The sequence below is a fragment of the Esox lucius genome, chromosome 1 (assembly GCF_011004845.1).
Source record: "Esox lucius isolate fEsoLuc1 chromosome 1, fEsoLuc1.pri, whole genome shotgun sequence".
Classification (NCBI taxonomy): Eukaryota; Metazoa; Chordata; class Actinopteri; order Esociformes; family Esocidae; genus Esox; species Esox lucius.
In genome coordinates, this window is record NC_047569.1 from 34,788,311 (window position 1) to 34,804,053 (window position 15,743).

The window sequence follows — 15,743 nt, forward strand, 5'->3', positions numbered from 1 at the left end:
GCTCACTCTGCCTGGGGGGGTCTCCTATTCTTTCCAGGGTGATGCTGTCCAATTTGCATCGCCTGTGGGGCCTCCTAGACACTTGTCTAGTTCCGTTGGTTCTGTAAAATGTGCTTTACATTAGTAGTAGATTAATTTGCCCATTTCATGGTAGCTGTCTCACCAAACATTATGCCTGTCCTCCAGGTTTCTACTGTCCGATGGGATCGGCCTACCCTCGTCCTTGTGACGCTGGTTCCTACTGTGGTGAGACTGGACGAGAAGCCCCTAGTGGCCCCTGTGCCCTAGGCCACTTCTGCCCCAGGGGTTCCACGGACCCTCACGCCTCACCTTGCCTGCCTGGGTACTACTGCCCCCAGGGCACGACTATGCCTTTACCCTGCCCCCCTGGAACCATGAAGAGTAAGACTCTATAACGCTAGCCTAGTCCCAGTACTATCTGAGTTGTACAGGCAGCAGCCTGTTCGATGCAACCCACATAACCCTAACCCTAATCCTAACCCTATTCGATGCGAACCCTAACCCAAACCCACTCAGTTTCTGACAGGTTTCTTTCCCTTTTAATGCTTACTGAACGTACTGTAGCCCCACTGTCCTCACACATACAGTACATGTAATATAATGCTGTCTCTTTAAGGCCACAGAGCGTTTACTGGCACTGAAAGCTCCATTTATTTTGAAGGCTTTCTTCCTCTGGCTACTTTGACAAAGTGGATGAGTCACAACTGCATCTGGGTTGGATGGGCTAATTCAAATTATATTATAATCAATGTACTAACGCTGAGACAATTTAATGTCAGTCCGTAATGGGATTTTCCAGTGTCCACTGACTGGAAAATGAACATTCCACTGGGCTTTTGTGTTGTTAGGACATTCAGGTGGATCCACCGTGGAGGATTGTCATCCTTGCCCCCCTGGCCATTACTGCGGTCAGACAGGCTTGGCCAAACCTAGCGGCCGGTGTGGTTCTGGCTACTTCTGTCCAGGAGGTCAGAGCACCGACAGGCCAGAGCACCATGTGTGTGGAGTTGGTCATTTCTGTGAGGAGGTTAGTGTTGATGTCCTCAGGGCGTGTCGTGTACAGTGTGGCTCATTTACAATAACCGTACTGTACTGGCATAGCGTGGTTTTAGAGTGGTGTCTCATCTCATTTTATTATTGTATAGATCGTAGTCAAATGTCATGTGTTGGTGGTGTTTCAGGGCAGTGTGACAGAGACAGTCTGTGTCCCAGGTAGTTACCAGCCCAGCAAGGGTCAAGGCCACTGTGAAACATGTCCTTCTGGCTTCTACTGTCTTCAAAAAGGTATGGTTAGCCCTTATGTATAAATAATAAGAAATATATATATATATATATATATATATATATATATATATATATATATATTTCATGTCTCAATAACAAAAGAGCATACAGATATATTAAATAAAACAATCAAACAAAACACATTTGCGGTTCCCTGTTAAATCCTCTTTATTCTCCCAAATCCACACAAAGCCGTTATACAGGAAGATAAACCCTCCATCTAAAAAGACATAGAATATGTAAGCAATCAAAATATTATGTTCACAGCAGATGATCTGTATGTAGATCACATTTACATTGAAAACATTCCGTATTTCTGTTTCAGGATTGATGCTAGACAGTGTACTGGTTCTATGTACACATTGCCCAGTGTAGTCTATTTAACACTAACATTTAATTTGAGTTCACAAGGATGTTGTTTGGCTCATAACGCAGAGTTTATCTAAATGTCTGTCTTTGAAAGTTAACTTTTAATTGTCAGTGTGAAGAGGTCAGACACACCCTCATAGCCTGGTAACTCTTTGTTTTTTGCTATGTGCTTGGTTCTAGTTCTTCCTATCCACTGTTGCTGTACTTGGTCTTTCAGGCTGGGCTTCTTTATGCAATTTGCTGACAAAACTGCTGACCTGGCCTTTTATTCTAACAATTAACAATGACTACCTCTTTTTGTTTTTGCTATGCCTCAAGGAATGACACATGCCGTGCCATGTGAAAGAGGATTCTATTGTCCCTTTGGATCTGCCAATCCTCAGCCGTGTCCAACGGGGACGTATGGAAACCTCTCAGGATTGGCTGAAGAATCACAGTGCTCTTTGTGTGAACCTGGAACGTACTGTAAAGGAACAGGTAGGCTGTATATTTGAAACATTTAGGTAGTTTGTTAGAAAACGATTGGCTATGTATTAGAAACATGTGGGCAGTTTGTTAGAAACAGGTAGGCTGTATATTAGAAACATTTAGGTAGTTTGTTAGAAAAAGGTGGGCTGTATATTAGAAACATTTAGGTAGTTTGTTAGAAAAACGTGGGCTGTATATTAGAAACATTTTGGTAGTTTGTTAGAAAAAGGTGGGCTGTGTATTAGGAATGTGGATGTATTATGAAGACGTAGTCACGTAGATAATATATTATTAGGCTGTTTTTATTATATGTAGGCTCTATATTATGAATAGGTAGGCTCTATGTTATAAATAGGTAGGCTCTATGTTATAAATAGGTAGGCTCTATATTATGAATAGGTAGGCTCTCTGTTATGAATATGTAGGCTATATATTATGAATATGTAGGCTCTATATTATGAATAGGTAGGCTCTATGTAATGTATAGGTAGGCTCTATATTATGAATAGGTAGGCTCTATGTAATGAATAGGTAGGCTCTATGTAATGAATATGTAGGCTCTATATTATGAATAGGTAGGCTGCTTAGTTCCGAGTGATCATGTTGTTTGACCTAAAATCTCATGGTTTATCTGAATGTCTGTCTCTGAAGGAAATATTTCCCCCAGTGGTCAGTGCAGTGCAGGGTTTGTTTGTCTTGGGGGTGCCTCTCTGCCATCTCCCTCAGACAACACAACAGGATCTCCGTGTCCACCTGGGTACTACTGTCCTGCTGGGAGCTCAGCCCCAGTGCCCTGTCCTAAAGGCACATTCAGGTACCCACCGCGTGTCATGTCCAGGCACTCATTAACACATGTTTGCACTTCATATAGCTTTAAAAAAACTTTTACAATGTAAATGTTTGTCTTATGAAGGGAATGTCGTCTCAAGTAATGTTCAATAACAATGTAACATGATTGGTTACATTAAACCAGTCGTACATCACAAGGCACTAATTAACCAAGCATCAATAACCCAGACCTTCAGACAAGATAAAGCATGAACAAGGAGTTGCCTTCTTGGCCAGGAGCATGAACGCCCAAGAAAAGCAATTGTTAATTCAATCTTTTAATGAAGAGCAGTACATGATCAGAGACACAGATGAGGCATGTTCATTCCATTCATAGCATTCAAGTCATTTAGATCCAAAGTCAAAAATGTTTACATCCACAGATCAAACCAGGAGATAGAAAACAAAGACCAATGTAATTATAACGGAATGCAGTTACACTATTAATTAATTGAATTTGTCCACCCAGTAGACAGGGGCGCGGTCACCAGCCTCTTTCGTTGTTGTTGTTTTAACTGCAGATTAACCCTTTGTTTGGTGGAATATGTTTTGCAGTGAGCTAAATGGACTAACAGAGCCCTCCCAGTGCCAGACATGCCGTCCTGGGTTCTACTGCGCTCAGCCGGGCCTTTCAGCTGTGACAGACGCCTGTTTGCCTGGTGAAGGACTATTTAGCATTTGTGTTTTGGTATTTTCACGGAGTTGAATCCACGTTTCCGTTTGAAGGAGATCTGTTTCACGATTACATCGAATGCTATACATCTGAACGGTGACACGACCGCGTTGGGTAGTGACACGTCCCGTACGCGGCGCGTGGTTTTAGGTGTGTGGAATGTAGACACCCTTGATTTGACATGTTTTCTTTTGTACACGTGTGGGTAGGTTTCTACTGTTTAGAAGGATCCCAGGTGGCTGGACCCATGTCCGGTTGGTTCGGTGGGCCTTGTCACCCAGGCCACTACTGTGAGAGGGGTAGCAGTGTGCCCACCCCCTGCCCCGCTGGCACCCATAACAATGACACCGGAGGGAAGACCAGGGACGACTGCAAGGCCTGTCCTGATGGTAGTTCAATGACCCGCTGCTCTTAGGAGCCGTCTAACATAAAACTACAAAACCCAGAATGCATCATTTTAAGTCAGAAAATGATATGGTGTTTGGAAAGAAAACAGTATCTCTCTGACAATACCTCTGCGGTGGTCATCTGCACTATTCACTATCCATCTATCTACTGTCCACTATCCATCTATCCACCTATCCACTATCCACCTATCCACTATCCACCTATCCATCATCCATCTATCCATCTATCCACTATCCATCATCCACTATCCATCTATCCATCTATCCACCTATCCACTATCCACCTATCCACTATCCACCTATCCATCATCCATCTATCCATCTATCCACTATCCATCATCCACTATCCATCTATCCATACTGTATGCTGTACCGAATCCTCTCTGTCCATACATTGTATTGAATCTCATCCATAGGTTCATATTGTGCTGCATCTTGTTGTTTTGTATTAGGTTGGTTCCAGGACATGGTGGGGCAGACGCAGTGTAAACCCTGTCCCCCAGGATTTCACTGCCCAGCTGCCACCACGAGTGGCATAGACAAGGGCCCCATCATACCTCTGCGCTGCCCAGCTGGCTACGTCTGCCCCAGAGAGAGCCCATTCAGCCAACCCCACCCCTGCCCCAAAGGCACCTTCAGCTCAAGTCAAGGCCTCACTTCACTGGGTGAGAAATCAAATAGCATATTTAGAGAGTGGGCAAAATTAGAAAAAAACGAGATTGTATGTAGCATAGCTTTTCCTGGTTAGACATGCTCACAAAACTGTTTGTTTAAAATGGTAGAATCTATGACTTTTGATAAGAAGTCTTTCTGAGAAGTCAGTTAATGTAAAAATTCAATTAAAGGTCTTTACTTTTGTGAATGTAATGCGGCCCAGGCCATGTGATTACAACCTTACACTTGGTTTTATGAGAGCACTTCCTCTCTCTGTTGTGGCAGGTGAGTGCTTGCTGTGTCCTGCCGGGCAGTTTTGTGGATCTGAAGGTCTGGTTGTGCCAACTGGGCCGTGTTCCTCTGGGTTCCTCTGTGTTTCCAGGGCCAGAGTCCCCAACCCCACTGACAACAAGACAGGGTCACTGTGCCCCCCCGGAGCATACTGCCAACTGGGACTCAGAGCAGGTCTAGTGCAGAGGAACTCTTTTTTTGAAATCTCCAAATTAACCCAAATGTTGTTTTTAATGTGGATTCTAAATGGTAAAGGTTAGGATTAGGGTTTAGAAAAAGTAAAAAAAAAAACAACAGATAAAGCAAGTGCTTTGCACATTTGTTTGGTGAGAAGAGGTGGTTCCAATTATTTCATAATTGAAAGCAATGCTTAGTTGTCCATGTTTCAGTGAGTCACACTTAAACAAACAACTAACATTTAGCCTAAAACAACTAACATATAGCAGCAGCATGGGTTTGGTTCCGACTCGTTGTTCATTTCCCCACAACTCTCTACCCACTATCTCTATCCAGTAATGCATAAAAATGCTAAACATCTTTATATACAATGTAAAAGAAGGGGTAGCTCATGTTAATGATGGAAAGTGTATTGTAGGTGCTTGTTCCCCGGGGTTTTACTGTGACTGGGGCTCCAGCGGTCCTGAGGAGGCCTTGTGTCCAGCAGGCTACTTCTGTCCAGGGGAAACCAGGACACCCTTACCCTGCCCCGCTGGTACGCACAGTCCAGCGGGAGGCAACAGCCACCAAGACAACTGTACCATATGTCCTGCAGGCTACTACTGTCAGGGTGGGTGAGAGGATTTGTGTGAAACATTTAGCGTAATTAAAAAAATCTACAGATGGGTCCGGAAATATCTGGACACTGACACAACTTTCATAAGTTTGGCTTGGTACCCGACCACAATGGATTTGAAATGAAACAACTGAGATACAATTGAAGCGCAGACTTTCAGCTTAAATTCAGTGTGTTTCAAGTGTTGAAACAAAAATATCATGTGAAAGGTTTAGGAATTGCAACCATTTTCATACACAGTCCCCTTATTTCAGGGGCTCAAATGTAATTGGACAACTTAACACAGTCATAAATAAAATGCTCATTTTTAATACTCTGTCAAGAATCCTTTGCAGGCAATGACTGCTTGAAGTCTGGAATGCATGGACATCACCAAACGTTGGGTTTCCTCCTTTGTGATGCTTTGCCAGGCCTTTACTGCAGCTGTCTTCAGTTTTCAGCTGTATTAAGTTTTATCTTCAGCAAGTGAAATGCATGCTTGATAGGGTTGAGATCAGGTGATCTTCCGGCTGCTTCTGTCTTCTGTCACATCATCAATAAACACTAGTGACCCAGTGCCATTGGAAGCCATGCATGCCCATGCCATCACACTGCCTCCACTGTGTTTTACAGATGATGTGGTATACTTCGGTTCATGAGCTGTTCCAAGCCTTCTCCATTTGTTCTTCCCATCATTCTGATACAGGTTGATCTTAGTTTCATCTGTCCGAAGAATGCTGTTCCAGAACTAGGCTGTCTCTTATAGATATTTTTTGGCAAAGTCTAATCTGGCCTTTCTATTCTTGAGTCTTATGAATGCTTTGCACCGTGTAGTGATCCCTCTGAATTTGCCCTCGTGAAGTATTCTCTTTCTGGTATACTTGGATAATGATATGCCTACCTCCTGGAGAGTATTCTTCACTTGGCTGGATGTTGTGAAAGTGTTTTCCTTTACCATTGAAAGGATCCTGTGATCATCCACCAATGTTTTCTTCCGTGGATGTCCAGGTTTTTTTTGTGTTGCAGAGCTCACCAGTGTGTTCTTTTCTTCTCAAATTAAAGCTGAGGCACTTTAAGTCCATATTCATTATTTAACTGTAACTTGAATATATTTTGGTAAACAGCCAAAATAACAAAACGTGTGTCAGTGTCCAATCATTTCCGTACTTAACTATAATTAAAGCTGGAATCAGCAGTTAAAACAATAACTTAGCATCCTCCCTGTTCTTGTTCTTGTAAAAAGCTTCATTGAAATAGCTATGGATGAATATAGAATGTACGCTTTCCAGACTCCTCCACCATGCTGTCGTAAGATTCTGTAAAGTGTTTCTCATGTTACGTGTGGAACAGGAGAAGGGGTGGTACAGCCTGTGATCTGTCCTCTGGGTCACTACTGTCCTCCTGGGTTGGCTGTCGGCTCGGGGATGCCCTGTCCTCCTGGCACAGTGCAGGGCCAGCTAGGAGCCACCAGTCTGGATCACTGTCTGCCGTGCCCTGCAGGTGAGCCGCACATTAATCTGTAACCTTTCCCAGAGTTGCACAGTTTTCCAGAAATCCTTCCCATGCTTCTTTACACCTGTTTTTGGGATTACTCCAGCAGGCATTTATGGGGGGAAAAACAGTATTGTGTAAAACACAGTATGACCAACCCCAATGCAAGAGAGAGTATGTCAACGGTTTCACATTTTCTTATCCCTTGGTGGCTCTGATCCAGCTTAGCGCTCTTGAAGCATTGAAATGTAGCATCTATTTCCTCAGGAATGTTCTGTGCTTTCCCTGGGCTCTCCCAGCCGACAGGTCCTTGCCAGGCTGGGTACCACTGTCCTCCTGGGGCCATCAGCCCAAATGCTACTGAATACCAGGTACTTTTTCTAGCAACACAGTGGGTGCCCTGCGATGTGTTTACAATTTCTGTGCATGCTATGCCCTAAGTACAGTTGCCTACAGATGCTCACCAATAAAACATCACAACTCCCGGCAACGTTGCGTCTCTGCGCAATGAGATTCACAGTTGCTCTAACAGGCCACAAGGAATTTATGTATCACTTCACTGTTTTGTTTTTCAGGGAAATTCTACGAGTAATAATTTGTGCCCCCGTGGTTACTACTGTCCAGCTGGAACTGGCTACCCTCTTCCGTGCCCCCTGGGCACTCTCTCCAGCTCCCCAGGCCTGAGGCACATAGAAGAGTGCCAGTCTTGTCCTCGGGGGCACTTCTGTGACAGGCCTGCGTTGGCGCTGTCCTCTGATGCCACGCCATGTGGCTCTGGGTAATACAATCGCACGCTGCTCGTCTCCTAATGAGAAGCCCCCCAGCTGAAGCCAGACCAAAAGGCCGCTAAAACCGATACAATTTAGGTTGTTTGTCTGGCAATTTGTCTCTCCACTGACCTGGAAATCTGAGAAAAATAATCACTTTGAAAAAAAGCATCCTTAGTCCCTGTCTCAAACAAGCCGGTCACGTATTGCGGATTGAACTAAGCGTTCCCTGTCTACACAGCTATCTGTTGACCTGTTGACCTGTTGACCTGTTGACCTGTTGACCTGCGGCTGACTCTGTCATCGCTCAGGTACGTCTGTCTGGAGGGGAGCACCAGTTTCCGTCCCTTTGATGGTCGCCGTGGCTACATGTGCCCGGCGGGGCATTACTGTCCCGCTGGCACAGCTGTAGAGGTGCCCTGTGAGCCTGGCACCTACAGCCCTGCGCCCGGCTCTGCCCGCTGCCTCACCTGTCCTAATGGTACCGTGTGTTCCTCCTCGGCCACGCGGGAGCCCACTCTCTGTCCGGCTGGTGAGCTTCTAATAATAATAATATTGAAATGTTGGAGAACGTAATGTAACGTAGCTTTAATTCTGTTAGATCAATCGTTTTTCTATCATGGAGAAACACTAGAGGCACCAGTCCGTGCTTGGATTTCCTTAATAGTTTGCTTTTGTCTCCTTGCACGCAGGCCATTTCTGTCCTGCGGGGTGTGTTTTACCCTTGCCCTGTCCCGTTGGGACCCTCGGCGACCAGACTGGAGCACACTCCCCGTCTGCGTGCAGGCCCTGCCCCCCTGGGCTCTACTGCAGCTCCCCAGGCACCACATCACCACAAGGTGCAACAGCACCCTAAACACTGTCAGGCTCCACTTCTTCTGACAATACAATGTGCTGTGGTTGAAAAACCTGACTGTTGCTTGACAGACATTGATTCACAGTTTACTCACACAGAAACAGATTAGGTTGTTTGCATGGAAACACGCTACACAGACAGGTGTGACAAGTGTGTTGTATTTCAAAGAACATGGGCTGTAAAAAATTAACTGTGTGTGTGCATACTTGTGTATCTGTCTGTGACTGTGTGTGTGTGTGTGTGTGTGTGTATGGTTGTTTTGTCCAGGCCAGTGCCAGAAGGGCTATTTCTGCCAGGGTGGAGCCCCAGGTCCAGCTCCTCAGAGCTCAGCCTCCTTCCCCGGGAATGGGCCCTGCCCCGTGGGGCACTATTGTCTCCCAGGAACCCTCTCCCCTCTGCCATGTCCAGCAGGCAGCATCCGAAACCACACCGGTATCAACATGACATTTATTCTGGCTGCGATTTAACCAGCGCAGATTAACAAGCCTTCTACTCCACTTCACTTTGAGGGTTACGTATCCAACCCTGACATCACAACCTCAGTGCACATCTGGGAATTGCAGGTTGTTAGTCTGTGTTGATTGAGTCCCAGCTTTCCTTTGTGGTGTTTTTGTGTTAGCCACGTTAAGTGGAAACAATGAAGCGGCGGACACACACACACACACACATACCGTGCATGGTTGCCCTGTAGTGGAGCATGACACGTGTTCCTAAAAATAAAACAGTGTTGCCTTTATCCAGTCAACAGTGATCAGAACGCTCCCTGGCTCTTGGCGGCTGATCCGTCCTATCTGATCTGAAGAACACTGAATTCATGTGCATGTCTTCTTCTTCCTGTTCTCCAACAGGTGGGTCGTCCATAGACAGCTGCTTCCCTTGTCCCCCGGGACACTTCTGCTCCAGTGAGGGCCTGGCCTCACCCACGGGCCTCTGTGCACCTGGTTTCTACTGCCCATTTGACTTCTCCTCCACCACGCCCTTTGCCTTCCTGTGCCCTAAGGTAAGTCCTGTCCTGCATCACTTGCTCCTCTCAGTGTGGAGCTAGAGAGTTACAGGCTCAGCGGTCAGCTCAGCGGTCAGCTCAGCGGTCAGCGGAACAAGGCAGTATGGAAATTGGGATGTGTTTTGTCCTGTGATTGAGACCTGTCAGTGTTTTGAAAGAATCCCGAGGTGTTTCTTTTCTGAGCTCTCGTGCTGTTATTGATGCTAATGGATGGTATGGACTGACAGTCCTCTACACGGTCCTGTACATAAAAGCAGAGGGAGACATAGAGGAGGGTACTGACTGCTGCCGTGGGGGGGGGGGGGGGGGGGGGGGCATGTGTGGTCCAGAGTCTGACCTTTGACCCGTTACACCAAACCCTGTCTCCCAAATCACCTTCAAGGGAACACGGTCACCTCGTCTATTTAAAAGGGGTCTTGTACTGAGAACATTTCCCCCTCCCAGGGTCACTACTGTCCAGGCGGCTCTCCCCTGGCCCTGCCCTGCCCTACGGGGGAGTACCAGCCCAACCCAGGCTCTGAGTCCTGCATCCCCTGCCGCCCAGGCTTCTACTGTGAAGAGGCCATCGTGGGAGAGCCCAGGCCCTGTCCCCCTCATTCCTACTGCCCAGCAGGTACGCTGCTACACGCTACACAGCCACGGGGCTTTACTGACTGTACACAGCCACGGGGCTTTACTGACTGTACACAGCCACGGGGCTTTACTGACTGTACACAGCCACGGGGCTTTACTGACTGTACACAGCCACGGGGTTTTACTGACTGTACACAGCCACGGGGCATTACTGACTGTACACAGCCACGGGGCTTTACTGACTGTACACAGCCACGGGGTTTTACTGACTGTACACAGCCACGGGGCATTACTGACTGTACACAGCCACGGGGCTTTACTGACTGTACACAGCCACGGGGCTTTACTGACTGTACACAGCCACAGGGTTTTACTGACTGTACACAGCCACAGGGCTTTACTGACTGTACACAGCCACGGGGCATTACTGACTGTACACAGCCACAGGGCTTTACTGACTGTACACAGCCACAGGGTTTTACTGACTGTACACAGCCACAGGGCTTTACTGACTGTACACAGCCACGGGGCATTACTGACTGTACACAGCCACGGGGCTTTACTGACTGTACACAGCCACGGGGCTTTACTGACTGTACACAGCCACAGGGTTTTACTGACTGTACACAGCCACAGGGTTTTACTGACTGTACACAGCCACAGGGCTTTACTGACTGTACACAGCCACGGGGCATTACTGACTGTACACAGCCACAGGGCTTTACTGACTGTACACAGCCACAGGGTTTTACTGACTGTACACAGCCACAGGGCTTTACTGACTGTACACAGCCACGGGGCATTACTGACTGTACACAGCCACAGGGCTTTACTGACTGTACACAGCCACGGGGCATTACTGACTGTACACAGCCACGGGGCTTTACTGACTGTACACAGCCACGGGGCTTTACTGACTGTACACAGCCACAGGGCTTTACTGACTGTACACAGCCACGGGGCTTTACTGACTGTACACAGCCACGGGGCATTACTGACTGTACACAGCCAAGGGGCTTTACTGACTGTACACAGCCACGGGGCATTACTGACTGTACACAGCCACAGGGTTTTACTGACTGTACACAGCCAAGGGGCTTTACTGACTGTACACAGCCACAGGGCTTTACTGACTGTACACAGCCACAGGGTTTTACTGACTGTACACAGCCACGGGGCATTACTGACTGTACACAGCCACAGGGCTTTACTGACTGTACACAGCCACAGGGCTTTACTGACTGTACACAGCCACAGGGTTTTACTGACTCGACACAGCCACAGGGTTTTACTGACTGTACACAGCCACAGGGTTTTACTGACTGTACACAGCCACAGGGTTTAACTGACTGTACATAGCCACAGGGTTTTACTGACTGTACACAGCCACAGGGTTTTACTGACTGTACACAGCCACAGGGTTTAACTGACTGTACACAGCCACAGGGTTTTACTGAGTACATGACTGTAACGGGAAGAGCTGTGGGACCAAGATGTGAACCCCAGGAGTTGTACTGGCATGTATGACAAGGGTTCTGGTTTTCAGTCTATGAGGCAGTTCAAATTAGTGATAACCATTTGAGGCTTCATTACCATTATTCTAGCAGCAGGATGTTATGCCAGCCGCGCTAACTCAGATTTTCTTTTTCAAAATAAAAGCCATCATTAAAATATGTAAGGCAATATAGTTAACAGTCTAGTCTGTCAAACTAGTCTGTCATTTTCTGTTTAATGTCTGTTTCAATGTGGTTTTTGTCTGTTCTTTTTTATAGGCTAGACATTTATTGCCTTATAAATTTCAATGATGGCTTTTACTGTGATAAAGAAAATCTGAGCGCTGCCAGCATAATATCCTGCTGCTAAAATAATGCTAATGAAGCCTCGTTTGGCCATTACTAGTTCTTATGTCTGATACATGTCTTTTTTGATACATGATTGCATTCCTCAATGTGTGTATTTCCTTGTCTCTCTCTGTATACAGTACATATTTTTATATTGCTGTAATGCGGTGCTTAGCTTTAAGAAAGACCTTGTTCTCAGCTTGATTTCCCAGTACAAATAAAGGTTAAATAAATGAAATAAATAAAATGAAACTAGGATCTGATCTTGATTTGTAGGCATTAGCAGACCAAAACAGCCACATCAACTTCATGTTTGCAACCTTGTCATACCGTTAAAATATTACCACATTGGTTTTTGCCAGGCACAATGGTTCCTCAGAAGTGCCCCAATGGTACGTTCACCACTACTGACCTGGGGGGTCTACAGGACGAGAGGGAGTGTCTCCCCTGCCCCCCAGGGTGGTTCTGCAGGTACGCCACAGTCCTCTTCATCTTTTCAAAGACATCGTTAGACACTTTTGCTTTATTAAGACATGTACTGTATGTAACCAGGTGTCCTCGTTGCCTTGGTATCTATACACTTTCTGACTAGTTTCCCAGACGTTCTCAGAGAAAAAAATATAAATAAATTCACTAGTGGGGATTCTTAATTGAAAGTGTTTTTAAATGTCTCTTGGAGACCAACCCTTCACGTAGGCCAGAGTAATGCAACACTTTGATGGTAGATGCAAATCAGATTCTCCCCAAGGGGAATACGTTCGTTTAATTGAAAGTCAAAGATGAGGTAATGTTATGTAATAATGTATTTAATAATGTGACTTAACTCTAGGGCTGGTAAGATCCAGGGCCGTTGTGCCGCCGGGTATCTGTGTATGTCGGGCAGCTCCGGGTTCACACCCCAGAGGCCCCATTCCAACTGGAGTCACTGTGAATGGGGAATGCAGTGTGCTGGTCCGTGTCCCGCAGGTAAGCCCTTCCAAACCTGGAGCATGCTGACGTTTTTAGGCTCGGTTCATTTCCTGGAGGCAGCCCATTGGCCCTGCTAAACCACACAATCGTGGGCACAATTCTTTTTCATAATGTATTTCAAAAGTTCCTTGTCCGTACACAACAACGGGAGATGAACGCTAGTTTTCAATGTCTTATTGCATCAGGATTCTACTGCCCGGAAGGCACGGAGAAGGCAGAAGTCTGCCCTGACAACACCATCAGGGTCTCTCCCGGAGGCGCCACCATCGACGATTGCCTTCCATGTCCGCCACAGCGTTGGTGCAAGCGAGGTAGGAGTGACGACACGGCATGCAGAATCCTTTTTTGGGCGGAAACCAACAGGTTGACTATTCCCCCGAACTCCTCCGAAGGTGACCCGGTCCTGCACCTGTGTCCCGCTGGCCACTACTGCGATGGGCTGTCTGCTGGCGACTACGGTGAAGGGGGCGGACCCAGAGAATGTCCGTCATTCACCTACAGATCCGCCCCCGGCGCCGGCAGCAGGGGGGACTGTCACCCCTGTCCCCCTGGAACCTACTGTACCTCTACAGGTCAGGCTGAACCTTCTTACTTTCCCTGGGCAGCGGAGGTCTGTTGTCTCCTAGAGCGAGCCACCGAAACTCTGAACTGCTCAACGATACGGCACCAGGCTATGTCTCTCTGTCGGCGCCTTTTGAAAGGGCACGGGAAGCGTCTGTGGACGCTGGCTAGTCAGTTTTGTCAGTTTCGTTGCGTCTGAAGTTCCTTCGGGTGAAAACAAAACTTCATTTAGGTTAGTTTAATAAGCCATAATGGGGAATCTAAAACACGGTTTTCTTAAGGGCAACATTAATGAGTATCCTGTGGATTTGCATGTAACTAAAATCATTAATTTACTCTCCTCTTAAGTGCATACTATTTGAATAGCAATTGCTTTTACAGTGGAATTAAGCTGGAATGTAACCACTGGGCTTTGAATCACCAGAAGTGCTTGCTCTGTCTGGTTTTGAATGTATTCAGGTCTAACAGACTACTCTGGCTACCCCTGTCCGCCTGGTTACTGGTGCAGCGGCACCGGTCCTCCCGTCCTGTGCCCAGCGGGCACCATGAGGCCCCTGCCAGGGGCGGCAGCTCCCGGCCAATGTGAGCCCTGTGTGGGGGGAACCTACTGCCCAGACCCCAGATCCACCGGGCAGCCCAACGTCGCTGGCATCCCGTGTAGGGCCTCGTATCACTGTCCCCCAGGTGGGTGGTCATGCGTGAAGGATTGGAATGTTCTGCACTGACAGTTAGTCAGGGTGCATTTGCATTTCCCCGAAAATATGTTGAGAGAACGCTTGAGCAAATTTCGACGGCGGGGACATTTTCATTGGGTTCCCCCTGGACCTGGTTTGAAGGCCGAACACAACCCCCGGTGACAGTCCACGTTTGACACATCTGCCACGCGTCTTCTAACAAGGGTGACATGTGCTTTTGAATCTGAGAAAATGTGGACTGTTACGTAAACATAAGCGTGTGTGTGTGTGTGTGTGTGTGTGTGGGCATAAATTCGCTAGGTGCGGTGTCAGAGAGGCTGTGTAAACCTGGCTTCTACTGTGGGCCCCAGACGGCGGTGCCTGACATCTGTCCTGAAGGCTTCGTCTGCCCAGAGGGATCACAGACCTACAACACACCGCAACAGGTGTAAGTAGGCCTCTGAAACATGTCGCTGGCAGCCACTCTTAGGCACACTCACGGTGGTCTCCAACATTTTAGATCTCAGTCGGATTCCGAATCGGGAATTTACGTTGCTGTGAAAACTGATGATTTTTTAACTCTTTGTCCTCCCGCAGCTGCCCATTCCCCTTCTACTGCCCTTCCAACAGCTCCGCCATGCTGTCCTGTTCGGGAGGCTGGATGCCCGTCAACACCAGTGGCCCCCGTGCCTCCCAGGACAGCAGCTGTGTACTGTGTGAAGCGGGGACCTACCGTCCTCGCCCGTCACCCCATCCCCACTGCCTCAGCTGCCCCGCTGGGTACCACTGCCCTCCAGGTTAATGGGTTTTGCTTCGGTTATGTTGTGATGGTTTTTAGCAATATTTAGCAATCCTTTCTCTTATAAGATTCTCCTCAGACGTTGCTTTCCGGGTTTAACAGATCCACCCGTCTTTGGAAGTTGATTGACAGTGGCGTCGTTAGGCCTGGGTGTGCCTGATTTTATGAATAGCCCCGGATCTCAAATTGACCAAAAATAAAAATAAATACAACCAACCACCACCATATATTTATCCATCCATTCATCCATTTCCTCAGAACGTAATGCTGATCATGTCACTGTTATAACAGCCCAGCTATAATAATATTGGAGAAATAGACTTTAAAATGCTTTCAAACAAATCCTGCGGTAAAGTAATTATAATGGGTGCATTAAGTCCATTATCTTTGCAATAAAATTATATATGTATTGAATTCCAATATAAATGTTCTGAAAATGATC

General features: G+C 46.9%; 1 long non-coding RNA gene across 1 annotated transcript in view; it reads left to right on the forward strand.

The window, feature by feature from the left end:
- LOC105011575 overlaps positions 1–15,743 on the forward strand; it is a 65,470-nt gene that overhangs the window by 31,461 nt on the left and 18,266 nt on the right. The window contains exons 52-76 of the long non-coding RNA XR_004575498.1: positions 187–402; positions 870–1,048; positions 1,203–1,305; positions 1,993–2,151; positions 2,794–2,956; positions 3,526–3,629; positions 3,853–4,032; positions 4,503–4,715; positions 4,990–5,169; positions 5,591–5,782; positions 7,118–7,267; positions 7,526–7,629; positions 7,834–8,036; positions 8,337–8,557; positions 8,718–8,864; positions 9,149–9,313; positions 9,730–9,881; positions 10,329–10,497; positions 12,661–12,769; positions 13,128–13,264; positions 13,453–13,578; positions 13,660–13,839; positions 14,288–14,512; positions 14,824–14,950; positions 15,100–15,299. This is a non-coding gene — a long non-coding RNA (SCO-spondin). The remainder of the gene's footprint in view (positions 1–186; positions 403–869; positions 1,049–1,202; positions 1,306–1,992; positions 2,152–2,793; positions 2,957–3,525; positions 3,630–3,852; positions 4,033–4,502; positions 4,716–4,989; positions 5,170–5,590; positions 5,783–7,117; positions 7,268–7,525; positions 7,630–7,833; positions 8,037–8,336; positions 8,558–8,717; positions 8,865–9,148; positions 9,314–9,729; positions 9,882–10,328; positions 10,498–12,660; positions 12,770–13,127; positions 13,265–13,452; positions 13,579–13,659; positions 13,840–14,287; positions 14,513–14,823; positions 14,951–15,099; positions 15,300–15,743) is intronic.